Source organism: Eurosta solidaginis, chromosome 4 (assembly GCF_040869045.1).
Source record: "Eurosta solidaginis isolate ZX-2024a chromosome 4, ASM4086904v1, whole genome shotgun sequence".
In the NCBI taxonomy this organism is placed as follows: Eukaryota; Metazoa; Arthropoda; class Insecta; order Diptera; family Tephritidae; genus Eurosta; species Eurosta solidaginis.
Genome location: NC_090322.1, coordinates 190,278,350 through 190,298,021, shown reverse-complemented (window position 1 = coordinate 190,298,021; position 19,672 = coordinate 190,278,350). Strand labels below are relative to the sequence as shown.

The 19,672-nt window shown below is 39.8% G+C and overlaps 1 protein-coding gene across 5 annotated transcripts in view; it reads right to left on the bottom strand.

The window, feature by feature from the left end:
* Positions 1-1,484, bottom strand: part of LOC137250804 (3',5'-cyclic-AMP phosphodiesterase-like) — an 801,094-nt gene extending 799,610 nt beyond the window's left edge. For all 5 annotated transcript variants that reach the window (XR_010953079.1, XR_010953081.1, XR_010953080.1 and 2 more), the window contains exon 1: positions 1,034-1,484. The gene's annotated coding sequence lies outside the window, so the exon portion shown is untranslated. The remainder of the gene's footprint in view (positions 1-1,033) is intronic.
* Between the last annotated feature and the right edge of the window lie 18,188 nt (positions 1,485-19,672).

The following is a 19,672-nucleotide window of genomic DNA, read 5'->3' as shown; positions in this document are numbered from 1 at the left end:
TGTTGTCTGAAAAAATGGATGCGATAGGCCCACAACCGATTGTTCAGATAAGAAACTTTTCGTAATTTCTGAATTATTTTAATAGCGAGAGGCTTCAAATTTCACCGAACGCTTACGTATGTAGCATATATTGTTGTCTGAAAAATACGTAGAGGTCGGTGGTATATATATTATATGTCCCATATAAACTGTCAATTTTGCCCCCTTTTTGAAGGCTAGAAGCTTCAAATTTCATCAAATGCTTACGTTTATGTTATATATTGTTAAGATATGTGATTCATGGTCAGCTATATCATGCAGACCACAAAAAACGTGAAACTTTGCATCCTCACACAAACTACCTACCTATTTTTTTTTATTTATCTTAAAAATTTGTTAGGTATGTACATTTGTCACTATAGATTATATCTTAAGGACTAATTAAACTTCCTTAACCCTAACGCCATAGTCGTAACCATACCCATATCCATAACCATCTCCAATGTGATCGATTAATGGTGCCTTAACCTAAAAATCGTGAAAATTTCATAAAAATTAAGAAAACGCAAAAAATTACAAACATATTCCACAAAAAGAAGTTTCTTATTCATAACGTATCCAAAACAATGAATAAAATCTACATAAAATTATTAAATTCGCCAACTCAACTATTTTTAGGTTATGGATATGGCGAGAAACCAAAACCAATTGGTTGGCTATGATATAGTTATGGCGTTAGCGTTATGGTACCTTTAATCGATTACATTGATTTCCATAAGGTAGGTTCGATCAGCTGTTTTATCTGTTTATGGTTATAAGGCAGCATTAATTGGCCTTTTATACAGCCGATTATTTGGATATTACGTATGGGATAAGATTATTGTTCAGCCCCATTCATAAAAGGAATGAAGTGTTCGGCATAGCCGAAGACATTCGCATCCTTACTTGTTTCCTATTTCGTTTGCACAAAAAATGTATATAAAAAAATTTTATCAACAGAAAAGGTGTACAAAAATAAAAATATTTAAAGCGCAACAGATATCAAAACACTTACGCACACTAATACATATACATATAATTGTGTGTACTATTAATGTACATACATATGTATGTGATGCCCACACGCATACTAACACGTTTGCGCGCTTAGCGTATTTGGCCGAAATGGATAGCCTTCGATTTTTCCAAAATATTAACTAACACACAAATCTCACTTTAAACACTTTGAATACACCTTTGTGTTAATCTACACATCCACACATTTAAATATTAGGTATTTCTGCACTTCTTTCAACTCTATAATCCTTATAAAAGTATTTTATTGTTTATTTTTCTCTTTGAACTTTTTTCGCAACATTTTTAATTTTTAATAAATATATATATATATTTTTTTTTGTTTATGCAAAACCACAAGCACCGCTTATAATTTTACAATAATAAAAATAACACTTAACGGACGCACCAAACTCGACGCCACGCGACACACGTCGTCTGTTCTTCCCGACGTCCAAAGTACTTATCCATCGTTGCATCCAAATTTTACTTTACTCGTGTCATTTCGACCAGTTTCAAATTGAGTCATTTTACAAACGACCAGGGAACGTTTACATGTGTTTGAGAATGAGCAGATTGCATTCTTTGCTTTGTTCTCACTGAGTTGAGTTCATCCTATACATAGATTCTATCTCTTTTTCGAGTGAAAGTCAGTTTTGCTTTGAGTGAAACTCAATTTTATTGAGTGGAATTAATTTATGGGGTATATTTTGTATTATGATGGAAATTGTTTATATGTACCCACAAATTGATAAGAGCATCTACTTGATGTTTGGCAAGCCACTCGGAGTGCTATTTGTGCCATGAAAAGCTCTCAGTGAAAACTCATCTGCCTTGCAGATGCCGTTCGGAGTCGGCATAAAACAAGTAGGTCCCGTCCCGCCAATTTTTAGGAAAAATTAAAAGGGTACGACGGAGGTTATCGCGCATTACATATACTTGAGATCAGCGTGAAGGGCATTTCATTAGTGACAAAGCTTTAGAAACACTTTCATATTATGAAATTTACGTATGTATGTGCATTTGAGTTATCAATCTGTGTTGAGATTTCAATCAGTTCCCTAAGGACTATTTTTTATAAATTCTCGATTTCATGTCTCGACAAAACGTTTGGGCTTCAGCAAAAATTACATACCTTATTATTAGTGAGAAAATTGGCTATCCTTTATATACGAGTATTTGCCAAACAAGAGGCTTGAGCTCCGAATGAAAATTTGTGTCAATGAATGACAAGTGCAACAAAATATTTCCTACTAAATTTCTATTCGAAGCACTTGCTATCTCGTATGAACTTAAGTAGCAGCGAAGGATCAATTTCTCTTACCTCTACCAGTCTGACGAGAAACTATTCCTCCAGAAATCTGAGCCACTTTGGCTGTAGCGTAGACATCGACAAACGTACAATGGTACAATGTCATTTGCTGACGTCCGAGAGTAATCTTGCAGCTGGTTTATTTAGTTTGAGAAATACGCTGTTCTTTTTTTTTTTGTTCGATAGACATGGCGTGTGTGGGAACTTCAAAAATAGTCGGATAGGAGCCAACAAGCAAGCAAGTCTTTTTCCCTTATAGTTTATTCTTCAATCCTTCTTGTACTTTTCTTAAAGCCGGTCGTAGAAAATTTTCTCATTTCGAAAACTTATCTGGCCATCTCGGCAAACAAATTAAACATTTCAAGGATTGCTTTATCCAGGTAACCAGCATAAAGAAATAGTGATGTCTTTTAAGGCTACAATGAGCATCCATAAAATAGTTCCATCTCTTATTTGACCTCTCATAATCCAATGAATTTGAAGCAGCCTCGATTTATGCTTTCTGTAACTGATCATTCCGTGCATTCAAGAGTAAGTCTGACTGACTGAATGATCTGCAGACAATTTAAGTATAGCTTTACCTTAGTTCCCATTTACATTTATGAGCCATCAATGTAGTTATTATTATAATGTAACACTGTTCATCCCCTCCTCCCATTTGCCCATAAAAAAAATACTAGGCGCCATTTGACGCGAAGAAATTTAGGCTGAGATTCTCTTCTTATTTGCTTTGTGCTCCTTTTTATTTTTATGTTTTATGCCAACTCCGAACGGAAAACTTTTCATCGCGCAAGTTAACCTAACGAAAAAGCGGCTGGTGCCCCATGTTGGATGGCCATAACCGTTTAAACGGTTAAGCGCCAATTAAGTAAGTATACTGGATAGTAAATTGTCATGTAGACTCCATGTGGAATACAGAGCGAATAAAGCCTCACGGCACTGTACACATAGCTCTAGATACATCTTAATTGCAGGCCTTATGCCCATCTATATATATAAAAAGAAGTGTACATTTTGATTGTCACTCCATAACTCGAGAAAGGCTCGACAGATTGCCATGAAATTTTAGGAAAGATACAGGAAGGAGAGATGATGGTTAGTTGATTTTGAAATCCCAAATCGGTTTAGCCATATATATATATAAATCAAATTCTGTGTGTGTGTGTGTATTCACTATAGAAACGTATTTCCCACACATCAATCATCACCAAATTTTGGTTATGGGTTCCTTCGAACGGGAAGGTTATAGGCTTAAAAGTAATTTCGATATATAAAAGGGGCCTGGCACCTCCCATACAAATGGAATCTTTGGTACTGCATACCTTTGAAGGTATACATGCCAGAACATTGAAATTCAGTAAGGAGTTATTTGAGGTCAATCCTTAACACCACTAATAAAAAATGGAATTGGGAAAAAGGGGCCGTAGCACCTCCCATACAAATGGAATATATTATACTGCATATATCTGGATGTTGAAATGGTAGGATAATTAAAATTGGTAAAGAGCTATGTGACGTTAAGTCCTAAAACCTCTAGTAAAATGTGGAATGGGGAAAAACTATGGCTGCCGTACAAACTTAAGTTATTTTAACACCTAAAGTTTGACTGCATTGTTAAGTTTAGCTGTTATGCCTTTTGGACGTTTAGTTATCTGCCCTTGTTAAAAAAATGTTTTGGCTTCAGTCTATCTACATCTAATATATAAAATTCTTCTGTCACGGTTTTAGAGGCCGAACTCCTCCGAAACGGCTGAACCGATTCTCATGAAATTTTGTGAGCATATTGGGTAGGTCTGAGAATCGGCCAACGTCTATCTTTTTTTTCGCTACGTGTCTAGGGTCTTGAGATCAAAACGTGGACCCGGGTACCCCTAGAATGTGTTTATACAATATGGATATCAAATGAAAGCTGTTGATGAGTGCTATAGTAGAGGATAATTTTTATACCCCTGGGTGACTAGGGTCTCGATATAGGCCAAAACGTGGTCCCGGATACCCCTAGAATGTATTTATACAATATGGATGTCAAATGAAAGCTGTTGATGAGTGCTATAGTACAGGATAACTTTCATTCAACTGGGAGGCTAGGGTCTCGAGATATAGCCCAAAACGTGGACCCGGGTACCCCTAGAATGTGTTTATACAATATGGATATCAAATGAAAGTTGTTGATGAGTGCTATAGTACAGGATAATTTTTATACCCCTGGGTGACTAGAGTCTCTAGATGTAGGCCAAAACGTGGTCCCGGATACCCCTAGAATGTGTTTATACAATATGGATATCAAATGAAAGCTGTTGATGAGTGCTATAGTACAGGATAATTGTCATACAACTGGGAGGCTAGGGTCTCGAGATATAGCCCAAAACGTGGACCAGGGTACCCCTAGAATGTGTTTATAAAATATGGATAGCAAATGAAAGCTGTTGATGAGTGCTATAGTACAGGATAATTTTCATACAACTGGTAGGCTAAGGTATCGAGATATAGCCCAAAACGTGGACCCGGGTACCCCTAGAATGTGTTTATACAATATGGATATCAAATGAAAGCTGTCGATGAGTGCTATAGTACAGGATAATTTTCATACAACTGGGAGGCTAGGGTCTCGAGATATATCCCAAAACGTGGACCCGGGTATGTGTTTATACAATATGGATATCAAATGAAAACTGTCGAAGAGTGCTATAATACAGGATAATTTTCATACAACTGGGAGGCTAGGGTCTCGAGATATATCCCAAAACGTGGACCCGGGTACCCCTAGAATGTGTTTATACAATATGGATATCAAATAAAAGCTGTTGATGAGTGCTATAGTACAGGATAATTTTTATACCCCTGGGTGACTAGGGCGTCGAGATATAGGCCAAAACGTGGTCCCGGATACCCCTAGAATGTGTTTATACAATATGGATATCAAATGAAAGCTGTTGATGAGTGCTATAGTACAGGATAATTGTCATACAACTGGGAGGCTAGGGTCTCGAGATATAGCCCAAAACGTGGACCAGGGTACCCCTAGAATGTGTTTATAAAATATGGATATCAAATGAAAGCTGTTGATGAGTGCTATAGTACAGGATAATTTTCATACAACTGGTAGGCTAAGGTATCGAGATATAGCCCAAAACGTGGACCCGGGTACCCCTAGAATGTGTTTATACAATATGGATATCAAATGAAAGCTGTCGATGAGTGCTATAGTACAGGATAATTTTCATACAACTGGGAGGCTAGGGTCTCGAGATATATCCCAAAACGTGGACCCGGTACCCCTAGAATGTGTTTATACAATATGGATATCAAATGAAAACTGTCGAAGAGTGCTATACTACAGGATAATTTTCATACAACTGGGAGGCTAGGGTCTCGAGATATATCCCAAAACGTGGACCCGGTACCCCTAGAATGTGTTTATACAATATGGATATCAAATGAAAACTGTTGATGAGTGATATAGTACAGGATAATTTTCATACAGCTGGGAGGCTAGGGTCTCGAGATATAGCCCAAAACGTGGACCCGGATACACCTAGAATGTGTTTTTATATTATGGGTACCAAATTGAAGCTGTTGATGTATGCTTTAGTACAGAGTAAGTTTTACACCGCTGGGTGACTACGGTCTTGAGATATAGGCCAAAACATGGACCCGGATACACATAGAATGTGTATGTATTATGGATATCAAATGAAAGCTGTAGCTGAGAGCTCTAAAAGTCATTGTGATATTCGATTTAGTCGCATCAACCTGGCAAAACTGATAAATATGCATGCGAAGCCGAAATAAAGACAAGAATTAATAATACCGACATACCTATTAACATAATCCTATTCGATTTGCCTGAAATTTCGTATATAAATTTGCCTATATTAGTATTTACGATGCTTTTTTCTGGGAAGTATACCAGAGACGGACTGGGACTGGGATTAAGACTAGGACTGGAACTGGGACTGAGACTCGGAGTGGGACTGGGACTGAGACTCGGAATGGGACTGGAACAAAATAAATACCACCCTCTGGGACTGGCAATAAGAGATGAAGAAGAAGGAGAAAAACTTGAGAGAAGAGAAACGAGAGAAGGAGACTGAGAAAGAGATAGAATGAGACGAAGATGCAGATGAAGCGAAAAAGACGGAGGGAGGAGTGAATAAAAATATTAGGAAAAAGTGTAGAGGGGTAGGGCAGAGTTAGACGGAAAAAGCTTATTAAAATGTATGCAGATAGGCCAAATTTAGGGCAGAACAACGTTTGCCGGGTCTGCTAGTCTTCTATAAAAATCAAATTCTGTGTGTGTGTTCCCTATGAAAACGTGTTTGCTATACTTCGATCATCACCAAATTTTGGCTCGAGGTTCCTTCGATCAAGACGAGAGTTTTTCATATTTCAGAATTAAGAATTTTAAATTTAAATGTTTTTGTTTTTTGGCTATGCGAAAGAACTATCTTAGCTCCCAAAAATGATCATGTTAACAAAATCAATGATCGCTTTCAAAATCAATTTCCTGTTGAAGTGACGAAATATACATAAATCGATCGACACAGTTACAGATGAAGATAAAATTGTGAACTATCCAAATGAATTTCTATACTCCTTAGAACCAAAAGGAATGCCTGCGCATATATCAACATTGAAAATTGGCGCAACAGTCATGCTTCTTCGGAATGTAATCAAAGCAACAATCATCAGCGGTAAAAGCAATACAATAATATAAAATAAGATACAATAAGATACAAGAATAAAATGTTTTAACAGAAAATTTCACCAAATATGCGTACAAAATTCAATTCAATTTACAGAACAATAAATTTAATTATCAACAAACAAAACAGAAAAAATAACTCAACATCCGTTCGATCTCGGGCGTTGCAACGTGCGCCTGGTAAAGCTAGTAGGAGTATAAAAATAAATACTTGGCGCGATTTACCTCTGCGGAGATTTTGACCGAGCTTCCAATGTGCGTTGTGCTCCTTTTTTTAATTTTCCCTACAAATTTTCGGGACGGGACTTACATGTTTTGTGCCGACTCCGAACGACTTCTGCAAGGCAGATGAATTTTCAATGAGAAGTTTTTCATGACAGAAATGCACTCGGAGTGTTTGCCAAATCACCTCCGAGGTGCGAACCCGGATAATTTTTTTTTTCTAATTGAAAACGTTTTCTTCTAAATTTTTTATGTTACTTTTCCCGGAAGTTGAGCCGAGGAACCTCAGTACGGTAGGCGGAGCATGCTACCACCTCCCCACGGCGGCAGACTACATGGTCCCGCTACTGAGCTTCGAGGAACGCCTTGGAGCAGCAATAGAGTTTTAGGGTTAGCGCAAAGATGCGAAAATGGCAGAACATACCATACACTAACCGATATCGCGCCATCGATTTTTCGATACGATATGGGCTTAGGAAAAAAAGTTACCCAAAAAAATAATTTTCGAGCCTGCGAAATTTCATTTTTTTGTCTTTTCGTCCGACTTTGATTTTTAAGGTTTTTTTCATGAAAATTATTTTTTTGGGTATGCGTAGTGGAACTTTTTTTTTCCTTTTTTCCCTGAGCCCAAATCCTATCGAATATTCGATGGCGCGATATCCGTTAACTTTCGTCAATAAAAAAAGACCCAGGTTACTATAAACGGTATACACATGGTTCCAATTGGACTGAAGATGTCGGGTCTGCTGTTTACTGTGTCGATCCGGAAATAAGAACAGGCTGCCAGATCACTGTAGTGTCTTGAAACCGGAAATTGCAGCCGTGAAAAAGGCAGTAATTAAGAAAGAAGCGTGCTTAAGCTGCAGTCAAGTCAATATACATACTGATAATCGGGCGGTCATTAAAGCAAAAATCTCACACAGCACTTCATAATGATGTATTCTGGAATGCCAATAAGCTTTAGAGAAACTTCACTCAGGCCGAACCGTACATATATATCGGGTTTCCGGTCACAAAGGAATAGAAGGTAACGAAAAGGCCGAAGAGTTGGCATATGATAGTGCGGCACTATGAATCGACAATAGACGATTTGGGAGAAAATAAAAGCAGAAAGGAGTTGCATATGCTACATCAAGCAGGAAAGGCGTGGATAGAAGAGGGGGGCTGCAAAAAGATCATCTGCATACTAACTAGACCATGCCTTCTGGCGTTAAATAGTTATAAATTGGGTCTCGTCAGTAACAGCAGATGTAGGAGGTGCGGGCTGCGGAAAGAAACTGTTGAGAATGGTATGATTTTGTGTCCTGCATGTTCTTTTTTCTTGTCCTGTACTCCCAAGCTCTAGTCCTTGGCTACTAGGGGCGGTATAGTCGCTAAATCTCGAGAAAGCAACTAAGCTGGGTCCTAGAAAACTTATAACATAAGTCCTTGTACCTAATTGGGGGTTTTTTTGCCGAAAAAATTCTGGAATGGATGGACATCTTAAGTCTATGGACATATTTAGTCTTTGTGAGGTCTTTAGTGGCCGGCCAGATAAAGCGGGACCATATTTATTGACGAATTCTACTTTCTAAGCCCCTTTGAATTAAAAGATATCAGTTCCAATTGAAGGCCTAAGTATCTGAACTTCACGTCTTGTATACAATTAATAGATTTTATCATCCTCTCAGAATCTGAACTTCTTTATTGTTGCACACCATTTCATTTCTATCTATATGAGCCGGTAGTAACAGCGTTAATTGATAAAATCGCAGATAAAACGCCATCTGTATAATAAATATACCCAGCAGTAAGACAAACTGGTTGCAAACTAAAAGAACGCTAAGTCAAACTAGTCAGGCGATTGTTTTTTTTTTTTTAACATGGTTAAGTTATATTGGCTGTCAGTTGTCAAATACCTAGATATGAGAACCATTCTCTATTACTTATTTAATGATGATTGAAGACGCTGTAAGAGGTCCGAAAAATGCGACGGATGAAGGAATGTTTCAATACCGGGGAAGACTCCTCCATGCATGATAATGACGTACAGAGTATGTTTTCTTTAACATAATGTTAGAGAATATGATTCTAGCAGCAGAAATAAATCGCGCTGTAGTTCTGCAGGTCTGCCATTGGCATAGGAATTCTTATACCCATTGTAGGAGGATTACACATCATCTTCCCTTTTTCTGTCATTGTAGGTCGCATCCTGCCACACATAGCAAACTGATGACCTTGCGAAATATCACACCTTGCCCTTACCGCAGACGTTACAGACTTTAAGGTACTTTTTTCACAAATGTCACACACTGCGGACTTGGGGTATACTTTTTCTCAACATCCCCCACATTTTAAACTAAATGCCATGAGAAATATCCACCGAAGAGGCTTCATAATGGGTAACAGGGCCTTGAGAAAGTGCTACAATTGCTGGCGTATTCTGATGATATTGATATTATTGGCCCCAACAAACGCGCCGTAAGTTCTGTCTTCCCTGGATTGGATAAAGAGGCAAAACAAGTAGGTCCTGCAGTAAATGAGAACAAGACGAAGGACTTGCTGTCATCAAAGAAAGTATCGGCTTACTCGCACCCTGATAGCCACGTCACTGTTAACGCATATAAACTCAAGGCTGTGAAGGACTTCATCTATCGTGGAACCAGCCTTAACAGCGTCATTAAAAATGTCAGCTTTGAAGTCAAACGGAGAATAACTCTTGCCATCAAGGGCAACTTTGGACTGAGAAGGCAATTGAAAAGTCCTCTCGACGAACAAAAATCACGCCGCTCATCAAACCTGCCTTGATGTATCTCTGGGAATCATGGACGGTTTGGAGAAAAGAGATGGATCTTGGAGTGTGCGAGAGAAAGTTTCTCCAGAAGTCCGGAAGATTTATGGTACTGTCCGCGATGCCGACGACGAAATTCAAAGGTATTGATGAGCTGTATGTGTTTTATGCAGGCTTTAAGGATAGGTCATTCAATGCGAATGTACGAAGACAAGAAATTATTTCAATCGACACCTCCATTTGGAAGGACAGAAAGGAGAAGACGGCCACTGAGTTTGGAGAAGCAGGTGGTGGAAGACTTGGCTTCCCTTGGTGCCCCAAATTGGCGTCAGTTTTAGCGATACGGGGACAGGAGGAGTGACTTATTACATATTGGCCAAAATCTCTAAGGTGATCAAGCACCAAAAATAATGATGATCAAGAAGTCCTGGATTGAGAATGAATGGTTCAAGAAGCTCTTATAGTCCATTCAAACCAAGTGACGATTTCGCCTATGCGTGTGGAAACTCTAAAGGTTTAGGCGCTTCTTAATTTATCTCAGAAGCAGGAGGTACCACAAATCGAAGTGATGGGCAATGCCATGTCAACTACCTTCCAACTTTGAGCATATCAGAACTGTGCAAAACTTTAGATTTGTGATTGGCACAACTTTGATTTTTTAAGCAACGGGGTAGATCGCAAACAGAAAACGCTACTTGGAAACTGGTATGTTTTCTGACTAATTGTGTGTTTAGCTGCAGGGTGATTCCACACGTCAGTCAACGTAGGCTTCGTTAATGAAACAAATTGAAAAGTCATGCGACAATAACTGTTTTATAAGTACTTATTGTATGTATGTATATTTACAACATAGTGAGTGATAATTGCTTATTTAACATTAAAATTTTTGCAGGTACTTCAATAAACACAAATAACTACGGCAACGCGCATAGAAATGGAAAATTTTTTAACATTAAATCGAGCTCGAATTGTTGTTGTTGTAGCGATTAGGTTACTCCCCGAAGGCTTTGGGGAGTGTTATCGATGTGATGGTCCTTTGTCGGATACAGATCCGATACGCTCCGGTAACACAGCACCATTAAGGTGCTGGCCCGACCATCTCGGGAACGATTTATATGGCCACATTGAACCTTCAGGCCATCCCTCCCTCCCCACCCCCAAGTTCCATGAGGAGCTTGGGGTCGCCAGAGCCTCGTCTGTTAGTGAAACGGGATTCGCCGCTCGAAGGTGAGGTTGACAATTGGGTTGGAGAAGCTATATGTTGCGCTACACAACCCCTTGAATCCCCTACACAACCCCTTGAATCTCCGAATTCGAACCCGTTTTAGATGCTGTAAAAAATTTATATACCGTTCATGCTCGCTTCAGCTTCTGCACTCTATTCCGGGCGGTATAATACCAGAAATCATACCGCATTTCCCGGTTGAAGCCGCAAAGCAAGTGGCGAGACAACTCGAGCCTAAAGACCCGCATATTAGGAATCTATACTTGGATATTATGTGACTGATGAACAAAACCGTGCGAAATGGGAGGAGCATCTAAAGAACTGCAGCCTCTCTTCGGGTGTTTGTAATCTGTGGTCAGCCGCCAATCCTTGTCCAGTGCAAGAAAACGTAATGGTAAAGTATCCATCGCTTTCAGCGATAAAACTTTATCGTGAAACAGACGTTGACATAAACCTTGCACCCATCACCCCCACAGGGGTTGAAGAAGCCATCCAAAAGGCCAAGCCCTCTAAATTAGTAGGCGCAGACGGAATAGCCATGCCAATGCTAAAAAACCTTGGTGCTGAGGGATTTAACTACTTAACGCGCGTTTTCAATGTCGTTGAAGTCCTTTGTTATTCCCGAATAATGGTAAATTCCAAGGATAATTCCACTACTAAAGCCTGAGAAACCAGCTAAAGAACGCGAGTGATTGCAAATGCATAGCACTACCGCGCTAAACGCCATAAATACTCCGATAAATTACGTACGCGTCATACAAGCATAAGGAGGCCCTAAGCAAAATCCACTCAGAATCGGTAAACAACTTTGGCAGGACGCGCCAAGTGAACCCTGTTATCAAGATAGAATATCCTTGCAGAAGAAGAACAATACAATAACAAATGTGTCAACTAAGCGATAAACGTCAAAATTAACAGCCTCGCTCACCTGATGCAAATCTTAGGTCTAGAGTTGCATTTTTGGTACGTAAGACTACTTTAAGCTGAGTTGCGTTTGATAGTTTAACAAGTAAGGAAGGCTAAGTTCGGGTGTAACCGAAAATTACATACTCAGCTGAGAGCTTTGGAGACAAAATAAGGGAAAATCACCATGTAGGAAAATGAACCTAGGGTAACCCTGGAATGTGTTTGTACGATATGGTTATCAAATTAAAGACATTAATGCTGGTTTTAAAAGGGAGTGACCGTTAGTTGTATATGTGAAGGCGTTTTCGAGATATCGACCAAAATGTGGACCAGGGTGACCCAGAACATAATCTGTCGGGTACCGCTAATTTATTTACATATGTAATACCACCAACAGTATTCCTTCCAAGATTCCAAGGGCTTTTGATTTCGCCCTCCAGAACTTTTTCATTTTCTTCTACTTAATATGATAGGTGTCACACCCATTTTTCAAAGTTTTCTTCTAAAGTTATATTTTGCGTCAATAAACCAATCCAATTACCATGTTTCATCCATTTTTTCGTATTTGGTATAGAATTATGGAATTTTTTTAATTTTTCGAAATTTCGCCCATTTTTAATACCAAGATAAGTACGTGAACTAAGTTTAGTAAAGATATATCGATTTTTGCTCAAGTTATCGTGTTAAGGGCCAAGCGGAAGGGCAGACGGTCGAATGTGTATAAAAACTGGGCCAATTTTCAAAGAAGACAGTTATCGTCATAGAATCTATGCCCCTACCAAATTTCACAAGGATTGGTAAATTTTTGTTCGACTTATGGCATTAAAAGTATTCTAGACAAATTAAATGAAAAAGGGCGGAGCCACGCCCATTTTGAAATTTTCTTTTATTTTTGTATTTTGTTGCACCATATCATTACTGGAGTTGAATGTTGACATAATTTACTTATACATATACTGTAAAGATATTCAATTTTTTGTTAAAATTTGACTTTTACAAAATTTTTTTTTTAAAAGTGGGCGTGTTTGTCATCCGATTTTGCTAATTTTTATTTAGCACACATATAGGAATAGGAGTAACGTTCCTGCCAAATTTCATCATGATATCTACAACCACTGACAAATTACAACTTGCTAAACTTTTCAATTACATTCTTCTAAAAGTGGGCGATGCCACGCCCATTGTCCAACACGTTACTAATTTTCTATTCTGCGTCATAAGGCCAACCCACTTAACAAGTTTCATCGCTTTATATATCTTTGGTAATGAATTATCGAACTTTTTCGGTTTTTCGAAATTTTCGATAACGAAGAAGTGGGCGTGGCGATCTGAGATAAGTGCCCAGGACCCTACGTACCATATTTCATCAAGATACCTCAAAATACTCAAGTTATCGTGTTTACGGATGGACGGACGGACGGACGGACATGGCTAAATAAATTTCTTTTTTCGCCCAGATCATTTTGATATATAGAAGTCTATATCTCGATTAGTTTATACCGTTACGGATTACCGTTATGCGAACAAAATTAATATACTCTGTGAGCTCTACTCAGCTGAATATAATAAAACTTTGTAGTATTTACAGATGAAATAGTTGCATATATTTCCGCGGAAATATAAATGATAGAAGATTTGTATCCTCCCAACTATGCGGAAACATACGGAAAGATAAATTTATTTAAATCAGAGTCAAAAAAGTCATGAGAAATTTAACAAAATATAAAGCGCTACACATGTAATATAATCTGATAAGGGCAAATTTATATGAACGCTTTGGTCGCTTCAAAGCAAAGGTAACGCAAGTCGTTTGATTGGTTTTCGTATGGCGTTGTCAAAGCGTATGCGCGGGTAATCAAAGCGTTTATGTTAATCTGCCTTTTGTTGCGATGCTTCGCCCGACAGATGCGCCAAATTTAGGGTCTCTTCTATATCTTGCTACGCAAAATTTGTCGAATGCTAAAGGATTCTAAAAGTTGAGAAATTGTCAAAGGAGGATTTACAACCCTTTGCTGGCTTCAAAGCGAAGAAAATAGCAAGGAGTCTCATTGTTATATTATGGACCTGCCAAAGCGTCAGATCGATGCAACATTTATCCACAATGGTGGAGCCTACGCCTGTAACACCAATCTTCCTATGAACCTGCCAGTTTCCTTGGTCTTCCGTTAGAGGACTTTGACGACAATTTGTAAGTGGTAGCGGCTATTGAATGGGGCGAAGCACTGTTAAAACAACATCAATCTGTTGTCTAATCTCTCGATCAACTAAGGGGTCCTTTCTCTTTATAGTAAAGAGCTAATAGTAGATATATAGTACTATAAACCTATCAGTGGTTCTGACAAATGCCTGTCGGGGCTAATATGAGAGTGCTGGGCAAAATGAAGGGTTTGAGGCCATAACTCATGGCATTAACGTGCACGGCGGTTATTCGACTGTTCTTAGCATGGGAAAAGGAAATGAAACTTGCTGTTTCAACAGGGTTAGACCAAACATGGTTGTTAAAGACGTTGGTTCCACATTGCAATTGAAAAGATGGTTAGTGACATGTGGGGATACATTAAGGGCGGGGCATGCATTGCATATGTCGGGACTGATTCTGGATAAGTAAGAATTTAACATATTGCAGTATCCAGATCGAAGTTGCCCCAAAGTGAAGCGCGTCTATTTGTGGATGACTGAGTGCGGGTGAAGTCTTTCGTTGCGTGTATTGAAAATGAAAGTGTAACCCCCACTAATCTGTTGATATGTAGTATGACAGTCATCAAAAACTGGATACTAACTGTGGGATCATTTTTCCTGTAAGGAAGGATTGGAATTATGGGAGATCACTCACAAATCCGACGCAGCAGTTGCCAAGGACGGATTTAAAATGCTAGTAATTTAGTAACACCTTTCAATCCGACATTTTTACTGGGCATCTTCTCCGAGCTTCTTCGAGCTCTGAGGTCCCCAACGATCACATCAATTCTAGTTGGGCATGGAAAAAGTTGAGTAGCTAGCCATGACGGCGTGGATCAGAAGCGAAGGGTGCATAACAATAGATTGAAGTTATTCCGCTGCTGAAGAGTTTTTAGAATCATGTGGTCAGCGTTCAACGTAACAGGATATTTAATCGTGTTTAATATAACCAGAAGAAAGATAATCGGATTATTTTTGTTACTAACCGGGCTTCAGACAATTGGGATGGAAGTGGCGTGGATGGAATTGCAACAAAGTGCCTCCTGTTACAGTTATCATCTTCCAGGGGTGAAGCGCGTACACTGTCTAAGAATGAAGTTTCTAGGAAAAGCCGGTTTCGACAGATTCCTAGAATTCAAGACGGTAGGACAGGGAAGCTTCTTAAATATTTAAATATATTTCCAATATACATCAATTATCCACCCTGTCGGGGAAACAAAAAAAATAATTGGAAACGCAATACATATGTAGCTTTATACGGAGCTTGACAGCTCCTGTAACCTAGTTGTCAACTTTATCGTTCAAAAACGAGCCCTGTTAAAATTCCCATAACAGCGGTTTAAGGGGCTCAGAATGTTCTCACGTAGGAATGGCTGTCGAAAGAGAGGGTACAGACATAAGAGGTTCAACGTGATCATATCAAATCATTCCGCACGATGATCGGGTAAGTACATACCTTAATAGTGCTTATTTCCGGAACTTGCCAGATCAACACCCGACAAAAGACCGTCATCATCGATAATACTCTCCAAAGGGAAGGTGGTGGAGTTTGTTGCGCTTGTTCCTAAAGGTGCTACTTTCCAAGTGTACCTGGCCCTAGAGATAACGTAATATTTACACTAAGCGACTTCAAATGCGGAACCACATTTAAACGAGTAATATCGATGTTCCTTTAGCGGAAATCGATGTGACCCCGTTTTCGAGATATTCAGCCCTATTCTGCATTTCGACTTGGATTGGAATGTTTTTGATTTGGCAATTTTGGTATTCTGTATTCCAATCTCTTTCGATCCAACTTCGAATCGTTCGATTTTGTGTATTCTGCATTTCGATCGCAGTTCCATTTTCCTAAGTTGCAAATTTGTTGGCGGAAAAATATTTTCATTTTATTTTTTTATTAATTTATAACAGAATTTTAGTAAAAATGTAAGTAAAACTTGTTGAGAAACGTAAAAGGCTTGATGATGATTGTTTTTTTATATGTTTCCAGGTCAAAAACAACATGTCCATGTCGAAGTGCTTGGACGTATTTGCCCCGCAAAAGTATCTAACACATACTTGAAAGCATCCTTGTTAAGTCGAAAGTTTTTATTGAACCTACATGAGAAAATAAGTCATTCAACTTTGCCACAAAGGCTCTAGCAACACGATCAACCAACAAGTCTCAGCAACACAACGAGCGGTCGCAACATTTAACAGCAACACGGCCAACCAACAAATCTCAGCAACACAACGAGCACACGCAACCATTTGAGCTAGCAACACCAAACACAACAGCCATAAAAGGGGCGACACAGCAGCAAAGCAGTCAGTCAGCACGGAGCTGTGGTCGTGACCAGAGCTACTAGCGAAGTATATCCCTATTGCAGTTGACCTTCTCTATGCAATAGGAATCCACTTCATAGGAGCGAGTCGTGGAATGGTGATTTCGGTTGACCTTCTCTACGCATCACCCCCAACGACCAAAGGCCCCGCCACAGTAACGCGCAACCGCGACAGGTGACACCCGCTCACCTCCGTCAGTAGAAGTACGCCGGCAGAGGCCGCAACAGAGCGGCAACGCACGTAAACCAGCAGTCAGTCAGCACGGAGCTGTGGTCGTGACCAGAGCTACTAGCGAAGTATATCCCTATTGCAGTTGACCTTTTCTATGCAATAGGAATCCACTTCATAGGAGCGAGTCGTGGAACGGTGATTGCGGTTGACCTTCTCTACGCATCACCCCCAACGACCAAAGGCCCCGCCACAGTAACGCGCAACCGCGACAGGTGACACCCGCTCACCTCCGTCAGTAGAAGTACGCCGGCAGAGGCCGCAACAGAGCGGCAACGCACGTAAACCAGCAGTCAGTCAGCACGGAGCTGTGGTCGTGACCAGAGCTACTAGCGAAGTATATCCCTATTGCAGTTGACCTTCTCTATGCAATAGGAATCCACTTCATAGGAGCGAGTCGTGGAACGGTGATTGCGGTTGACCTTCTCTACGCATCACCCCCAACGACCAAAGGCCCCGCCACAGTAACGCGCAACCGCGACAGGTGACACCCGCTCACCTCCGTCAGTAGAAGTACGCCGGCAGAGGCCGCAACAGAGCGGCAACGCACGTAAACCAGCGCGGCAGCAAAGCGCAGCGGAGGTCCGCCGACGCACAACGTAACCAGGGTAAGCCAGCGCGAACCGCGGCAGCAGAGGTACGCCGACAGAGGTCACGTCAACGCGGCGACGCATAGCGCAGCCAGGCTAAGCCAGCGCCAAGCGCGGCGGCAGAGCGAAGCGTGGCAGAGAATCAACCAACAATATAAATCGACGCCGACGCAAGGCGCAGCAGAGTAATACAAGCAAACGCCGACGTAAGGCGCGTCAAGGCACCGACGACACATACTAACGGGATCCGTCTAACGGAACACGGCGATAGAGCATCGCCTCAGCAATACAAGTAGACGCCGACGTAAGGCGCGACAGAGCACCGCAGCAGAGAGAGACGCCGTCATAAGGCGCGTCAGAGCACCGACGCTACATACTAACGGGACCCAGCTAACGGGATACGGCCGGACCGCTAAGGCCCGCCACCGCAACCAAGGATACCGCAAGATAATCCAAGTGAAATTGAAAATGAAGTATACAAACACGTTTTATATTATAGAATTTAGAACCAATAAAGAGAGTGAAGTTTTTTTATATTAAATCGATTTGCAAGGTGCCCCTTTAATACAAATTTATTGTAAACGAACCCTGGGCACGTCGAGTATACCCCAGCAAATATCAAAGAAGCAACGGGGCACGAAAAAGCTTCGTTACAACCTTTATAAAGTATTTTAGGCCAGTGCAATGAAATTAGCATCCTTAAAATTCAGAAAATGTCGTATATATTCGGCCAGGAATCCGTTTTAACAAAACTTGGTGGCCACGGCAGGGAATTGGCCAAAAGAACGACAAAAACAAAACAAAAACTGCGGCAATATATTCTATCGCTTTTTTTTTGTACAAAATGGCGTGGATAATAAAATATAAACGTTTTTCAGTGTTTTTTACAAATTTTCTTTAATTTATTTTGTCCCAATGTTCACACATTCCGTACCAACAGCTGATTTCGAAAAATCATTTGCTCTTCCTCTTCTCTTTACGATTCCGTCGTAATGCAGAATACCAAACTTCGATTGAAGCGGAGTGTAGAACGGGAACGTAATCGAAATGCAGAATAGGGGTGATTGACCAGGAATGGCCCCAGAATGTGTTTGTACAATAGGGGTATGAAATAAAATGTGTTAATGAGGGTTTTAACAACCCACATAGCATATGGAAGATTGATTAAAGTATAAATCATCACAACGAGACATTCTCGACTCCTTTTGACGACTAAAAACTGTTTAATCAATTCTGCGATCAAAAGTAGACTCGAAATCGGCTTCCTCTTATTAGTGAAATATGATTTATTGAAAAAGCAACAACAAAATGTAAAGCGATCACAAAAAATTATTAAAATAAGATTCCAAATTCTCTTAAATGTCGTGAGAAAGAATCAGAAAAGCTTTAAAACACACTTAAAAATTATTCCCACGAGACTCATAAATGATGGTAAATATTACTCGAAGAAGACTAAATACTTATTAGAAATATAGGTTAAAAGAGGCTCACCAAGTGTAGTCACGCGTAGGGTACCATTTTCTCCCGACGAGGGAGTCTTTTCTGATCAGAAAATGAGCGCATATATGCTTATTTTGATCATGCTGGAGACTCGAAAGACTTTAATATGATTAATAATTTCAAAAACTGCTGGGTGGGAAGGTGCGTTGGTTAAAAAGAAAAGGGAGGGAATGGAGGGGAGTTGTACGAAAAAGGAAAGTAAGGGATATGATAAGCAATTGAAGAGTAGGAGAAAGACTTGAGGAGAGGAAGTAAGGCATAGAATGAGAGAGGGGAAACAAACAGGAAGAAGGAGAGAGAAATCGAAAAATGACGAAGGCAACATATGAAGGAGAAAAAGCATAGATAGAAAGAGATCGGTAAAAAGATACAAAAAAAAATTTTTTTTTTTGACAAGTGCCTCTGTTTACTTGAAGGATAGATACATCACAAGGAAATATACCTACGGTATTTTCGTGGTTTCGTGTTCATTTATAAAAAAAAATCTAGATACATCGGTCAGGAGAAGGTATTCAATATTTGGTATAGAGATTCCATATCTGAGAGTGGTAGTGGGGGGAAGTTAAATAGATCAGTAATAGATAAGAAAAAGAAGAAAAATTTATGAAAAAGTAGAAGAGAATGGGAAAGAGGGTAAAGAGAGGATGCGATGCTCACTTTTTAAATGTAGGTAACATAA